The sequence below is a fragment of the Schistocerca americana genome, chromosome 3 (assembly GCF_021461395.2).
Source record: "Schistocerca americana isolate TAMUIC-IGC-003095 chromosome 3, iqSchAmer2.1, whole genome shotgun sequence".
Classification (NCBI taxonomy): domain Eukaryota; kingdom Metazoa; phylum Arthropoda; class Insecta; order Orthoptera; family Acrididae; genus Schistocerca; species Schistocerca americana.
Window position 1 is genome coordinate 523,576,608 of NC_060121.1, and position 17,139 is coordinate 523,593,746.

The following is a 17,139-nucleotide window of genomic DNA, read 5'->3' on the forward strand; positions in this document are numbered from 1 at the left end:
ACGCGCGGCCCGCACATGGAAGGTCCGACCGGCAAGATAGAAACGGATGAGACGGACGTGCGACGTCGGTACCCCAAGTTCAAAAAGTTTGAATAAGAGGCCGCGGTGCCACACACTGTCGAAGCACGCGACACGTCCAGAAACACCGCGCCGAAGAACTCGCGCTGCTCGAGGGTGACGAACGCATCTTCCATTAGCCGAAGGAGTTGGTGAACTGCCGAGTGGCCCCTGCGAAAGCCGAACTGCTCCTCGGGCAGGAGGCCTTCCTCGTCAACGTGGCACTGCAGCCGCCTGATGTACACCCTTTCAAAGATCTTGGAGACTGCCGGCAGTAAACTAATAGGTCTGTAGTTCGCAGGCTGGCGCAGATCCTTCCCCATCTTCGGAATCGCCACGATCTCTGCATGCTTCCAGGACTGAGGAAAACTGCAGGGCCGGAGGATTTCATTAAAGACGTCGGCGAGGTGAGTGACAGCCACCGGCGGCAACTTCTGGAGTAGGGCGTTCGAAACTTCGTCTGGGCCCGCAGCTTTCCTGGGGATCAGGGCACGCAGGATGGACGACACCTCCTCCGCCGTCGTCTCTTCAATGACGTCATCGTCGTCGCGGGCCTCCAGGTAGCGTGGGAGCCGGTCAGCAACCAGGTCGTCTTGTACAGCATCAGTCGGGTCCTCTATCGGCGGAAACGCAGCCTCAAAGACGTCTGCGAAGGCATCAGCCTTCGCAGGTGGTTCGCAGACAGCCTGAAAAAAATGGTTCAAATGACTCTGAGCACTATGGGACTTAACAGCTATGGTCATCAGTCCCCTAGAACTTAGAACTACTTAAACCTAACTAACCTAAGGACAACACATAACACCCAGTCATCACGAGGCAGAGAAAATCCCTGACCCCGCCGGGAATCGAACCCGGGACCCCGTGCTCGGGAAGCGAGAACTCTACCGCGAGACCACGAGCTGCGGACGCAGACAGCCTGACCATGGACCATCAGCGGAGGGATACGTTGCGTGCGGCGTAGGAAACACTTCGTCGTCCGCCAGGCCGTGCCGTCGTCAAGGCAGAGGGTGGCGACCTTGTTATTCCAGTCGCGATGGCGATGGTTGTCAATGGCGGCCAGGATGTCCCGACGCATCCTGTTGTGGAGGCGCTTCGTGTCGGCATGTCTTGTCCTCTGCCACTCCCGGTAGACCCGGTTCTTCTCAGTGATGGCCGCAAGGATGTCCGGCGGCAGCTGTCGGGAGTAGTCAGGCGGAGTGCGTGGTCGGGGTGGCGTTGCTATTTTGGCGGCGTCGATCGCGGTTGCCGCGAAGTGCAGAAGTGCGGCGTCCGCTCCAGCTTCCGCAGGGGGCGGCGCGGCGGCGAGTGAGTCCGTCACGGCTGCTTGAAACCTGTCCCAGTCGATGCCAGTAAGTGAGATGCCTCTCCTGGGCTGTTGTAGGGCGTCTAGGTCTATATCAAAAACCACTGGGACATGATCAGAAGGCAGTGCCGTCCTCGTCGTGGCAGTTATCTGATGAGGGATGCCCTTGACGACCGCGATGTCGATTATATCCGGGAGGCCACGGGCAGGGAAGATAGTCGGGTCGTACGGCCCCACCGCAAGCGCATGGTGACGTTCCGCTACCCGGAGCTGGCAGCGTCCAGCGGCATTGGTGATCCTGGAATTCCAGGAGACATGTTTACTATTGAAGTCCCCGGCGACGAACACCTGCCCCCTCAAGGAGAGCAGAGCATCGATGTCAGCAGGGCCCAGTGGACGAGACGGCGGTCGATAGGCAGCGACGAACGTGATGGCGCCCGTCGAGGTATGAACGACGACACCAGTGGCCTCCAGCTTTGCCAGTGGTGGAAGTTGTATCACGTGATGACGAATGCCATTGCGGACGTAAACGGCTGTCCCACCACCCGCCGTCAGTCGATCGGTGCGATAGCTGGAGTAGTTTGCCGCCCTGACGTCGACCCCAGGCTTCAGGTGGGTTTCGTTGATAAGGCAGACGTCGACGGCTTCGTCTCGAAGAAATTGGCGAAGTTCGCCGGCTTGAGTTCGGATGCCGTTGGCAATCCACGCGACAACCGTGAGCCCTCTAACGCTGCCCACGGTGCAACTCCTGAGTGTTGACAGCAGTCGGGGCCGGAGCGGCCATCGGCACTGCAGCGGTGCGTTGCTGCGACAGGACTTCGATCAACTTCGTGGCACTGGTCACCAGGGCAGTGAGCTGCGCGACCAGGTTGGCCAGGTCGACGGTGGAGGCAGCAGGCGCGGCCCCGTCGTCGGAAGGGGGAGACGTGGCTGCTGCGCTGTGACAGTCCACCTGGGGCTGCTCGACTGACGGTGCTGAGCGCTGTGTACCCACGGGGCGTTGACCCCCGCGCCGGCGGTTGGCGGGGCGCAGTCCGGCCGACGTCCCGGGAGAGGCAGCTCCCGGTTCCCCCACTAGCAGCTGTGGTGGAAGCGCAGGAGCCTCAGGTGTCGGCACGGCCTCGGATGCGGCGGGAGCAGGAGCGGCCGACGCTGTCGGGACGGCGGAGGGCGCTCCTGATGCTGCCGCCGCGAAAGAGACGCCGGGCCGTCTCGTTGCTGGCGTCTGCGGACGGGACGCTGGTGTTTGGCCACGGTGGCGAGCGATGGCACGCTTCCACACCTCACACCCACGATAACTGGCCACGTGTGCACCGCCACAGAGTGCACATGTCGGCTTCTCGGTGGGCGGACGGAGGCACGCGCGTCCTGCGTGGTCGCCGGCGCATTTAACACATCTGTCCGGCGTAGAGCAGTGGCGCGCGACGTGATTTATCCCCTGGCAGCGAAAGCACTGCACTGGGCCTCTCCTGGAGCGAAGATCTTCGGTCCGGACCGGAACGTCGGCGACCCGCGTCAATTGGTAGAGCTTGCGGTTCTCCACGGTGTCGGAGCAGACGACCAGGAAGAGCGGCATATCATCGCGTGATTTAGGCGACTTCATCTTCACGACTGCCCGAATGTAGAAGCCCAGGTCAGCGAGTTCACGATGCAGGTGATCGGCTTCCATGTTGAACGGGAGGAAGCGGATTACGATCTTCAAGACCTTGTCAGGTGCGGAAGCGTGGGTATAGAATGGTATACCACGCTCAGACGCCTCCTAAATGACCCGGCGATAATCGTCAGCAGTGCGGAGTGTGACCCTGTACAGGTCACGTCCGGCAGGCTTCACGGTGTGCACGGCCGTTGTCCAGCTGCGCAACAACTTCTGCAGTTCCCCATAGGGCGGCCGAAACTGGAGGACCACCGGCGGAAGATGGGAGTCTTTCTTCGGCGCAGGATCGCGCGGCAGCTGTTCCGGCGCGTCAGCGAGCGCGTCGAATGAGTTGGCGGCGGCAGTTGGAAGCGTCGTCGATGACTGCATGCGTCTTGCAGTTCGCCGGGCCGGGACAAAACCGTCGACGTCAGGGGCGAAATCTTGCTTGGCCCTCTTCTCGATCGGCCTGCTGCGAACAGCGGACGTCGCGGCTGTTGCCCTCCTCTTATTTTTCCCGCTGCGTCCGCGGGGCTGAGGAGCGGTGGAGCTCTCATCTTCAGAATCGGGGAGCGGAGCAGACAGCGCTGTCTTCAAGGGTTCCGTAGCTGTGTCCATCAAATCCATAGCCATAGCACTGGTCGTCCGTCGTAAGTGGGGGGCCAGATGGGGCCGCCGACGGCGCAAGCGCGGCCGGACGGCGATCTGCCACACCCTTCGCGTCGCTAGCAAGCGCAGGTACGCCCTTCTCGCGGCTGCACATCTCAGCGACTCGCGTGTCAACTCCGTGGTGCGCGTGTGTCGTGTCCAGAAAGCACCTGAAGAAGACTTCGAGTCACGCAGTTGAAATATCGTGCAGGAAAGACGCGAATAATCGGCGGAATCCCGATTAATCAACATGACACATTCATTGGATTTACAAACTATGTATTACCTGTTTATTTTACAATTGGCGATGGCAGAACGCGGAACTAAACCTCGTTTACGTGCAGACGTAAAAGAAGGCTCCACCCAACAATACTAAACAATATCCGAATTACCTAGGCCGCTCGGCGCTGTACAGTCAAGTCATACTGATACTGTAGTATATTACACCTGATGTGTATTCTTGGCGTCTACTGAAATGTATAGTTATCGCGGAAATATACGTTATTGGAGAGTACGCTCAGATGAAAAAGTGTTAATAAATTACCTTGTTCAGTTCTGTCGATAAATACGTAAAAGCTTTGCTAATACCGTTAGAAAGAGCTATGGTGAGAGCAGTAGCTGCAGTACAAAAACTGTTCAGCCCTTACATGGATTGCCGGCCGAGGTGGCCGAGCGGTTCTAGGTGCTTCAGTCTGGAACCGCGCGACCGCTACGGTCGCATGTTCGAATCCTGCCTAGGGTATGGATGTGTGTGATGTCCTTAGGTTAGTTAGGTTTAAGTAGTTCTAAGTTCTAGGGGACTGATGACTTCAGAAGATAAGTCCCATAGTGCTCAGAGCCATTTGAACCATTTGAACCTTACATGGATTAAAGGTATTGTGTACACTTATTACGCGGTATCTAGCTACACAGACCCTAATGCTTTACACGTTATTAGATTATAAAACAAATTTTATTTTTCCACACTAGTCTGTAAAATTATGTAATAGCAAGTTCTGTGTTTGTTCGTCTGTATTTAGTTATTAGTTCGTGCACCGAAATCTCTATTTCATTTTCATTTCGTACTCTTTCCTATAGATTCGCGCATTAATACCGAATGTGTTTTTTTATGTGCTGCACATTCAAGTTATTAGATCGGAAAACGACAGTTTAATTTGAATTTTGAACGCATCTGTGTAAAAGTACGCATTAATCTCTAATGTATGACACGTTCGCTTCAAATTTTAGATCGTAAGACAATCTTTTCATTTTCAATGGTTTCGTCTAAAATAAGTGAATGTATAACAAAAATCCGTTCTCTCCCACAAGCTCTGCTGAATTTTTAGGCCATAAGAGAAAAGTTATTTTCCTTGTGTTCGTTTCTGTTGTCTTTCGACAGAAGAATGTGTTCACACAATGCAGTTTTAAATTTGTTTTATCCGCTGCCGTACACCAAGTACAGTTCAGGAACAATATTACATTTTGATTTAGCGCGACTAGACCGCTGACGCGTCCTTTAGAGCTCTCATCGCTCCCAGCCAAAACGACAATTGTGAAGTGATCATGAAATAGTTATTATTTAAAACATGTTTTTTGGGAGGGGAGGCATATAATATGGTGTGCCTAGGGGCGCAAACTTTTTAAATCCGCCACTGGTGACGAAGTGCCGTACGGATATGCCCACACGCAGAAGGACTCCGCATTGTCAGCATTTGTTTCGTAACTGCTTTATAACGCATTAACTTTCAGACGCTACTTATGATCGAAAATAAGGCCTATGAAAATAATACTGAATCGCATATTTTTTTAGAATAAATCAAAACTAAAACGTCAGATGTCAATACTGGAAACAATGCAAATTAAGCAAAGAAGTACAAAGAGGAACCTCAATGATATGAACGTTTTGGAAACCATTATTGGCAGATTTCATCAGGACGAGGACATTTCAAGCTTCCGGGGTGTTGGAAATAGCGTGCCCGGAGTAGCATGCCTTGTCTTACGTGACCAGCATGATTACCTCCTTCTCTTTAGATTAGCGCCTTGGCCAAAGTACTTGTGCAAATTGGGAACGATGAACCAACAAAATACCGGACAATGTGAGTATATACATACATTGTTTGCATCATGTCAAAGTGACGCAAGGAGTATAGTTTTATTCACATAAATCCGGTTGTGCGATTACGTCGTAGTTCGTTACAGTAGTTTGACTGGACTTCACAACACGGTGCTCGACATATCACATTATAAATGGTGTTTCATATAATTAATAAATATGAACCTATTTCACTTTACAAGATTAAAATTTGTCTGCAAGATATTGCATCCTGCCACATATGTTTTTATTAATTACATTGTAAAGAAACTATAACTATGATCCAACTACAGTCTGTGAACGTAGTTGCAGAAATTGTGGAATAGTCTACTCAAAAAGGTCTCTTGTGTCTCGTTCCCACATGACATGGCACAGTAGAATTCGTTCAAGAAAAATATAATTCTAAGACGAAGCAAACATACAAGTCTTGAACATGTCTCACAGGAAAAACTGAATGCGCTCTTCATAACACTCAACAAAAAGTAAATTATCTACAATTGTGAGAACATATTTTATGGTTCAGAGACCGTTATTGGCAAAAACTATACTCCGCGGAGTGCCAAAATGAAATTAATTTACAAACTTTTTTTAACGTTCAAACGAAGAGAAGAATACGTGTAACTGAAATGAACCTTACACGAGAGATCACACAAAGAAAAAGACAGCACTTGCTACTCTCAGAGCTTATACCGTCGTAGCGCTGAACAAGATAGAGGGTACTGGCTATGCTACTAATCATCATGTAGGAGATTAGTAACACATCCCGTGAATTATAATTAGTGGTTGCCGAACACGCAGGACGAACAAATGCCCAACCCCTTGTACCCTCTAAATATTCGATAGGCGACCTGTCAGGTGAACATGGAAGCGAGGTTGTCTCAAGGAAGGAAAATATCTCGGGCTACAGACCATCACAGATGTGTCCGAAATTTTAGCTAACAGTGCAGGTTACCAGTTTCTGGTTACCACGACAGAGTGCTACTGTCATCAGCCACCTCCTTTCAGTTACATACTGTACTGTTCGTATGTACATTCAGTTCATAGCTAAGGAATTCTTCGTTGGGAACAAATGAACGATTATTTGTATATTGAAGGGCATCACTGCTGTCAATTTCAGCGGGGACATTAAGCGGAATCCGCGGCAAAGAGTGAAAATGTAGACCAGGATTCGAACCCGGGACCTCGTGCTAACTAGGCAGTTGCGTTAACCACTGACTATCCGGAACACAGACTATCTCGGTACCCCTCACGGCCGATCCATAATCACACCGAGCGCCACCTGTCTTCAGTCCCTGTCCATTGACTCCATGTTCGCTACTCTGAGATTCCCACAGGAGATTGGACATATTTGCACATCCGCACTGAAGAAGGTGGATTCATTGTCCAGTTAGGCGTATCAATTATATGAATGCAAAGGAACAGACACCACACATTCACATAACAAACAAACGAAATACGAGCACACTTATTCAAACTGCAGGAGACAGGCCATATGAACCATAGCCAAAAATATTAATCAGGCTCATTAAAATAATCTGTAGAAAAGATTGTTGATTTTTAACTAACGGTTTGAGAACATTAGAAATCAGTTCTGATTTTTCATAAACCACAGGTCCAGTACGTTTAAATATCTTACATTCCTGTTGTTGTTGTTGTGGTCTTCAGTCCTGAAACTGGTTTGATGCAGCTCTCCACGCTACCTTATCCTGTTCAATTTGCTTCATCTCCCAGTACCTACAGCAACCTACATCCTTCTGAATCTGCTTATTGTATTCATCTCTTGGTCTCCCTCTACGATTTTTACCCTCCACGCTGCTCTCCAATGCTAAATTTGTGATCCCTTGATGCCTCAGAACATCTCCTACCAACCGGCCCCTTATTCTTCTCAAGTTGTGCCACAAACTCCTCTTGTCCCCAATTCTATTCAATACCTCCTCATTAGTTATGTGCTCTACCCATCTAATCTTCAGCATTCTTCTGTAGCACCACATTTCGAAAGCTTATATTCTCTTCTTGTCCGAACTATTTATCGTCCATGTTTCATTTCCATACATGGCTACACTCCATACAAATACTTTCAAAACGACTTCCTGACACTTAAATCTACACTCGATGTTAACAAATTTCTCTTCTTCAGAAACGCTTTCCTTGCCATTACCAGTCTACATTTTATATCCTCTCTACTTCGACCATTATCAGTTATTTTGCTCCCCAAATAGCAAAACCCCCTTACTACTTTAAGTGTCTCATTTCCTAATCTAATTCCCTCAGCATCACCCGACTTAATTCGAATACATTCCATTAACCCCGTTTTCCTTTTGTTGATGTTCATATTATATCCTCCTTTGAAGACACGGTCCATTCCGTTCAACTGCTCTTCCAAGTCCTTTGCTGTCTCTGACAGAATTACAATGTCATCAGGGAACCTCAAAGTTTTTATTTCTTCTCCGTGGATTTTAATACCTCCTCCGAATTTTTCTTTTGTTTCCTTTACTGCTTGCTCAATATACAGATTGAATAACATCGGGGAGAGGCTACAACCCTGTCTCACTCCCTTCCCAACCACTACTTCCATTTCATGCCCCTCGACTCTTATAACTGCCATCTGGTTTCTGTACAAATTGTAAATAGCCTTTCGCTCCCTGTATTTTACCCCTGCCACCTTTAGAATTTGAAAGACAGTATTCCAGTCAACATTGTCAAAAGCATTCTCTAAGTCTACAAATGCTAGAAACGTAGATTTGCCTTTCCTTAATCGGAAGGTCAGTATTGCCTTTCGTGTTCCAATATTTCTACGGAATCCAAACTGATCTTCCCCGAGGTCCGCTTCTACCAGTTTCTCCATTCGTCCGTAAAGAATTCATGTTAGTATTTTGCGTCTGTGACTTATTAAACTAATAGTTCGGTAATTTTCACATCTGTCAACACCTGCTTTCTTTGGGATTGGAATTATTATATTTTTCTTGAAGTCTGAGGGTATTTCGCCTGTCTCATACATCTTGCTCACCAGATGGTAGAGTTTTGTCAGGACTGGCTCTCCCAAGGCCGTCAGTAGTTTTAATGGAATGTTGTTTACTCTCGGGGCCTTGTTTCGACTCAGGTCTTTCAGTCCTCTGTCAAACTCTTCACGCAGTATCGTATCTCCCATTTCATCTTCATCTACATCCTCTTCCATTTCCATAATATTGACCTCAAGTACATCGCCCTTGTATAGACCCTCTATATACTCCTTCCACCTTTCTGCTTTCTCTTCTTTGCTTAGAACTGGGTTTCCATCTGACCTCTTGATATTCATGCAAGTGGTTCTCTTTTCTCCAAAGGTCTCTTTAATTTTCCTGTAGGCAGTATCTATCTTACCCCTAGTAAGATAAGCCTCTACATCCTTACATTTGTCCTCTGGCCATCCCTGCTTAGCCATTTTGCACTTCCTGTCGATCTCACTTTTGAGACGTTTGTATTCCTTTTTGCCTGCTTCATTTACTGCGTTTTTATATTTTCTCTTTTCGTCAATTAAATTCAATATTTCTTCTGTTACCCAAGGATTTCTACTAGCCCTCGTCTTTTTACCTACTTGACCCTGTGCTGCCTTCACTACTTCATCCCTCAGAGCTACCCATTCTTCTTCTACTGTATTTCTTTCCCCCATTCCTGTCAATTGTTCCCTTATGCTCTCCCTGAATCTCTGTACAACCTCTGGCTTAGTCAGTTTATCCAAGTCCCATCTCCTTAAATTCCCACCTTTTTGCAGTTTCTTCAGTTTTAATCTACAGTTCATAACCAATAGATTGTGGTCAGAGTCCACATCTGCCCATGGAAATGTCTTACAATTTAAAACCTGGTTCCTAAATCTCTGTCTTACCATTATATAATCTATCTGATACCTTCTAGTATCTCCAGTATTCTTCCATGTACACAGCCTTCTTTTATGATTCTTGAACCAAGTGTTAGCTATGATTAAATTATGCTCTGTGCAAAATTTTATCAGATGGCTTCCTCTTTCATTTCTTACCATCAACATTCCTACTGACGTAATTTATCACTTGGGTTTTTCCTGATAGTGGATTGGCTTTTGGATTTAATAACTTCCGTTTGCCAAGTTTTCAGTTGCATCACTAAATTTTCTTGACTACTGTTTACATCAACGACTGGCTCAGGTACTACTGCTCGATCTATAGGTACACTTTCTCTACACTGTACTAGACATCTTGCCGCCATATCTTCTCTAACCTTCTAAAAACACCTTCTCAGTTAGCTAGTTTCAGTTTTCAATACTTCGTTTACTGGTCTGAAATGGTATTTCAGATTTTTATGGACTTATAATTAGCATCCAGGATTTTTTTTAACCCTCTTTCACTAGAGGCTAATTTAAGCTCCCTGGGAAAAAAGTTACATCAGGGAGCACGCACATACGGATCGTTAAGTCTTTAGAGACGCCGCAGTGATCGAGTCATGTGCTTAATCGGGCGCGACCTGCCTCTACGTGAGAATAAGGCACTAGCGATCTTTCAGATACTGAGTGTACATTGTACGTAAACAAGGGTAAACGTAAGGAAATGGCAGAATGGCAAAAAAGAGCAATAGTGTTTTGGAGAAAAAGGCAATAGTGTTTGGCTGTGACCATGACCGTACGACGTGTGAAGTATAGTGTAATGGGTACTTTGAAGTTCTATTTAAGATTGTTGTTGTGGTGAGTAAGTGTTATTGTAAAACATTTGAAAATGTAGCAGCAAGAATAACAGTATTATTTGAAAGAAATAAATAAACTCTGATAATTCTCATTTGCGTGCTGCTGAGCCCGACTATAACGAGTTTCATTAATTCAATACTTGACATAAAATGTATGCAACAAATAACTAACATATCACACCACCACCTCTACCCCTAACAACACCGGTGGGGTAAATATTTCTAATTAAAGTCACTGATGAATTAGTTTTGGAAAAATTAATCTTAAGCATCAGCCATAAAATTATTTCATTACGTAAAGTCAAGATTGTTCTATTGAATGTTATTTTCGTTTTTACAATAGAAAAATAATAAATTCCTGTGGGTTCTTTTCCTCGGAGTTCAAATATTGTAGTATCGATCGAAAGAATTAGTGTCTGATTATTTCTGCAGTTTAAAATTGCCGCTCCATGTGCTCACGTAATGGCGGCAAACAAAGCACAGTCTGGACTGCTGCGGACACAAAACTTCAAACATTCACAGTTGGTTATTTAGTTACAAATAAATGTCCGTATACTAGAATTCCATTTTGAAAATTTTACGTTATATTTTTCCTTTGACCATTTATGACTACATTTTACAATATTTAAAAGAACAGACCTCAGCTTATCTTCGATTTCATCCGCTTCATACAACATAGAGAATAAGAACGTAAGAAGGCAGAATTCCACAGACAATACAAAGCCAATACACTCTTTTAGTGGTATTACCTTTTGTTATGTGGTTATTCTTTGTAGGGAACTGGTTATAAATTAATAAATCATATTGTTGTTATTTCACAATATAATAATAATTCACAATATAATAATAAGTCTTTTCTCAGTTAAAAGTCATTTCTGGAAAATCATTCGTTAATTCATAAGTCTCGAACTCTGTCTCTTACACTGCCGACACAAAATATTCGCGTTGACCTTACAACATGAATTTGTTGGTGTTTCGCGGCGGACTGTTCAGAGTGTCTACGAGCAGTGGCGTAACACGTGTGGCGACGAACAGGAAGTGAGAACTGTGGTTGGGAAAATATTGTGACATAGAGGGAGCAGAGACGCCTTTCCAGCTTTTTAGTCAAAATCGCTTCCAGACTCCACAGGAATCGCTGCAGATGGTGAATCAAGGTCCATCTTAACATGTCACTGAGAGCATATTGCGACAGGACATTGGGAGTCGGTCACTTCTCAAGAGGCCATTGCTCACCCAGGTTCATAAAGACACAACAGCAAACCTCTTCAGCTGGAAGACCGTGGGACTGGTTTCCTGCAAGCTCCCCCACCCTACTGAATCTCGCTGACCTGCAAAATTACCTCACTAGTACTATATCGAAAGTGGGACATGTTGGAAAATCCGGTAAAACACCGACATTAGCATCCCTGCTGTTTGATGGAAATGCGCCATCAGATACTGAGCGAGCGACTTAACCTGGAGGTGACGTACCTACACAACCTTGTGGACTCACTTCCTAACCGAATACAGGCGGTTATCAAGTCAAGGGACCGAATTAGACGGTATTAAACGTTTCTTGCAATGGTTTGTCAAGGGGTGATTAAATTTTCGTCCTTGAACTTATTATAGAGCTCTGTTGGATTAGAGTCTAATTCAGATTTTAGTTTTATAAATATATTTTTCATAGCACTAAGTGTACTCGATGCTTCCTCCTCCCCAGAGTCGCATTATCATTTTACTAGTTTCATCCTTAGATTCTACAGGCTCATCACTTAGCTCCACATAACACCTGTCTTAAAAGTGTCTGTTTCACTATCTCTATCCGCTAAGTCCTTCTTGTCATAGTACCACACTTTAGTGCTCATTTTAATTGTTGTTGTGGGTGTTGTTGTTGTGGACTTCAGTCCAGAGACTGGTTTGATGCAGCTCTCCATGCTACTCTATCCTGTGCAAGCTTCTTCATCTCCAAGTACCTACTGCAACCTAAATCGTTCTGAATCTGCTTGATATATTCATCTCTTGATCTCCCTCTACAATTTTTACCCTCCACGCTTCCCTCTAATACTACATTGGTGATCCCTTGATGCATCAAAACGTGTCCTACCTACCGATCCCTTCTACTAGTCAAGTTGTGCCACAAATGACTCTTCACCCCAATTCTGTTCAGTACCTCCTCGTTACTTACGTTATCTACCCATCTAATCTTCAGCATTCTTCCGTAGCACCACATTTCGAAAGCTTCGGTTCTCATCTTTTCTAAACTATTTATGGTCCATGTTTCCCTTCCATACATGGCTACGCTCCAAACAAATACTTTCAGAAAAAACTTCCTGACACCTTAAATCTATGGTCGATGTTAAGAAATTTCTCTCTTCAGAAACGCTTTCCTTGCCATTTCCAGTCTACATTTTATATCATCTCTACCTCGACCCTCATCAGTTATATTGCTCCCCAAATAGCAAAACTCATCTACTACTTTAAGTGCCTCATTTCCTAATCTAATTCGCTCGACATCACCTGATTTAATTCGACTACATTCCATTATCTCGTTTTGCTTTTGTTGATGTTGATCTTATATCCTCCTTTCAAGACACTGTCCATTCCGTTCAACTGCTCTTGTAAGTAGGCTGTTTATGTTTTCTTATTGGCAACGTTATGTAGCGCTCTGTATGAAAATCACTGACTGTGCTGTGTGCAGTCTGTGACTAGATTGCATTGTTGTCTACCATTGTAGTGTTGGGCAGCTGGATGCGAACAGCCCGTAGCGTTGCGCAGTTGGAGGTGAGCCGCCAGCAGTGGTAGATGTAGGGAGAGAATTGGCGGAGTTTTGAAATTTGTAAGACTGGATGTCATGAACTGCTATGTATATTATGATTTTTCAACACTATTAAGGTAAATATATTGTTTGTTCTCTATTAAAATCTTTCATTTGCTAACTATGCCTATCAGTAGTTAGTGCCTTCCGTAGTTTGAATCTTTTATTTAGCTGGCAGTAGTTCGAGTAACGAAGATTTTTGTGAGGTAAGTGTTTGTGAAAGCTATAGGTTAATGTTAGTCAGGGCCATTCTTTTGTAGGGATTATTGAAAGTCTGATTGCGTTGCGCTAAAAATATTGTGTGTCAGTTTAAGGACAGTCATGTATAATTATTCAAAGGGGACGTTTCACTCTTGCAAGCCCTTTGCTGTTTCTGACAGAAATACGATGTCGTCGACGAACCTCAAAGTTTTTATTTCTTCTCCGTGGATTTTAATACCTTCTCCGAATTTTTCTTTTGTTTCCTTTACTGCTTGCTCAATATACAGATTGAATAACATCGGGGAGAGGCTACAACCCTGTCTCACTTCCTTCCCAACCACTGCTTCCTTTTCGTGGCCCTCGACTCTTATAACTGCCATCTGGTTTCGCTACAAATTGTAAATAGCCTTTCACTCCCTGTATTTGACTCTTGCCACCTTCAGAATTTGAAAGACAGTATTCCAGTCCACATTGTCAAAAGCTTTCTCTAAGTCTACAAATGCTAGAAACGTCCTTCTCTAGAAATTGAAGTGCTAGAAACGTGTTTGTCTTTCCTTAATCTACTTTCTAAGATAAGTCGTAGGGTCAATATTGCCTCACATGTTTCAACATTTCTACGGAATCAAAACTGATCTTCCCCGAGGTCGGCTTCTACCTGTTTTTCCATTCGTCTGTGAGGACTTCGTGTTAGTATTTTGCAGCCGTGACTTATTAAACTGCTAGTTCTGTAATTTTCACGCCAGTCAAGATCTGCCTTCTTTGGGATTTAAATTATTATATTCTTCTTGAAGTCTCAGGGTATTTCTTGTGTCTCATACATCTTGCTCACCAGTTCTCTCCGAAGGCTATCAGCAGTTCTAAGGGAATGTTGTCTGCTCCTGGGGCCTTGTTTCGACTTAATTAATTATTAAAATAATGTCTTAAGACTTGTCTTAAAATACAGCCGACGAGACGTTCAGTGCTGCTGGTGGGTCAATCAGCTGCCATTGGGTTGCGCGACCCGCCGATGGATCCGCGAACCTGAAGCTGCAGCCGCGGCCCCTCGGCTGAACAGCGTCAGACAAGCGGGACTCCGCCACCCAAAATGGCGTCAGACATGTGCGTCAGCGACCTGCCTGGTGATGATGAAATGCTGTACTGCGTCCCCTCATGGCAGCTGCTAGATCAATGGTTCTCAAACTTTCTTAGACAATTATTCCTGATTGCAATCGCATATTAGCTAGCACCCTTTCTGCTCTCTCCTCTTCCGTACCGTACCGTACCGTACCGTACCGTAGCAATTTTAATGGCCAGTAGTGTATTTTTAAAATAACGAAAGATAAATTGTATTTAATTTTTATAGATGTTTTACTAAAACACGAACTAATGCATAAATGAAACTGTTGATACTGAGTATCGGTAACAACCTTTTTTATGGAACGAGGCAACAGTTATCATTGCATCGTGAGTGCTACCTAAGGCTCCTTGTCAGAAAAGAAAGCTAACTATCCACAGTGAGATTAGGTAGTTTCTTCCACTCAGCCACTACGCTCCCTAGCGACACTTAATTTATCCACAAAACTGCACACACACTGAAAATCAGCCACGTTAAAATATAAGCACTATACTTACTGTCTGTAAAACACTTGATTGCTGCACCTCTTACATCTGAACTGGCAGGAACTGGGAGATTTTAGGCTGCCAGTACTTTGTGTCTGATCTCTGCCAGTAATAATAATACAATAATAATAACATGTAGGCCTCATATCACTGTAATAGCTATTACAGGTTTGTGTTTTGTTGTGCTGTCAGTTAGTTCAGTTATATGTTATGATGTGAATAACGAAATTATTCCTTGTGCGTTGTAGGATCTATCTACAACTCGGAGAACGTTCTTTTATGAGATATTTAACCAAATGTGACGTATGTACCTCAACTTTACTATCACAGATGCATCTTACAATGTACAAAGAATGTGTATAGTGAGTGAACTATGTGACGAAGTTGACGTTTATATAATCGTTTCACAAGCTGTAGCCTCCACACATAATGTCAAGCGTTTAAATCCAGTATTTTAAAGAATGATATTATTGGTAATTTATGTAATCGTCATTACAGTCTTACAAAAAAGTGATGATAATAGAGATTTTTTTTAAAAAACAATATGGTATTGTCACCAAAACACAATCGAACCCTTCTGTTTTTATCCTTCAGAAAATTTCATTTTGCCGCTCAGGGGATAATTACCCTCATGTTGGAAAGCACTGTACTAGACCCCCAGAGTTTGCAATCTCGATCGTACTGCCGTAACAAGAGAGCGAGGAAACGTTCTAGAGTACGCTCAGCGAAGTCAACAAATGCGCCCCTACACCGCAGAAAAGACAGCGCCGCCCAACCTCCGGCCTCAGCCTAAGTAGTCAACCAGCGCAGCATCTTCCGTCCCAGGCTCGCCCAGCGCCGTCGATGTCGTGAAGGGTAGAAGGACGGATCCTCAAAATTACAGACCAATATCCTTAACAGCGGTTTGTTGCAGGATTCTCGAACATATTCTCAGATCGAATATAATGAATTTCCTTGAGACAGAGAAGTTGCTGTCCATGCATCAGCACGGATTTAGAAAGCATCGCTCCTGCGAAACGCAACTCGCCCTTTTTTCACATGATATCTTGCGAACCATGGATGAAGGGTATCAGACGGATGCCATATTCCTAGACTTCCGGATAACGTTTGACTCGGTGCCCCACTGCAGACTCCTAACTAGGGTACTACCATATGGGATTGGTTCCCAAATACGTGAGTGGCTCGAAGACTTCTTAAGTAATAGAACCCAGTACATTGTCCTCGATGATGAGTGTTGATCGGAGGTGAGGGTATCATCTGGAGTGCCCCAAGGAAGTGTGGTAGGTCCGCTGTTGTTTTCTATATACATAAATGATCTTTTGGATAGGGTGGATAGCAATGTGCTGCTGTTTGCTGATGATGCTGTGTTGTACGGGAAGGTGTCGTCGTTGAGTGACTGTAGGAGGATACAAGATGACTTGGACAGGATTTGTGATTGGTGTAAAGAATGGCAGCTGATTCTAAATATAGATAAATGTAAAATGATGCAGATGAATAGGAAAAAGAATCCCGTAGCGCTTGACACAGTCACGTCGATTAAATATTTGGGCGTAACACTGCAGAGCGATTTGAAGTGGGACAAGCATGTAATGGCAGTTGTGGGGAAGGCGGATACTCGTCTTCGGTTCATTGGTAGAATTTTGGGAACTCTGTAAAGGAGACAGCTTATAAAACACTAATATGACCTATTCTTGAGTATTGCTCGAGCGTTTGGGATCCCTATCGGGTCGGATTGAGGGAGGACATAGAAGCAATTCACAGGCGGGCTGCTAGATTTCTTACCGGTAGGTTTGATCATCACGCGAGTGTTACGGAAATGCTTCAGGAACTCGGTTGGGAGTCTCTGGAGGAAAGGAGGCGTTCTTTTCGTGAATCGCTACTGAGGAAATTTAGAGAACCAGCATTTAAGGCTGACTGCTGTACAATTTTACTGCCGCCAACTTATATTTCGCGGAAAGACCACAAAGATAAGATAGAGAGATTAGGGCTCATACAGAGGCAAATAGGCAGTCATTTTTCCGTCGTTCTGTTTGGGAGTGGAACAGGGAGAGAAGATGCTAGTTGTGGTACGAGGTACCCTCCGCCACGCACCGTATGGTGGATTGCGGAGTATGTATGTAGATGTAGATGTAGAGTTGGCGCTGAAC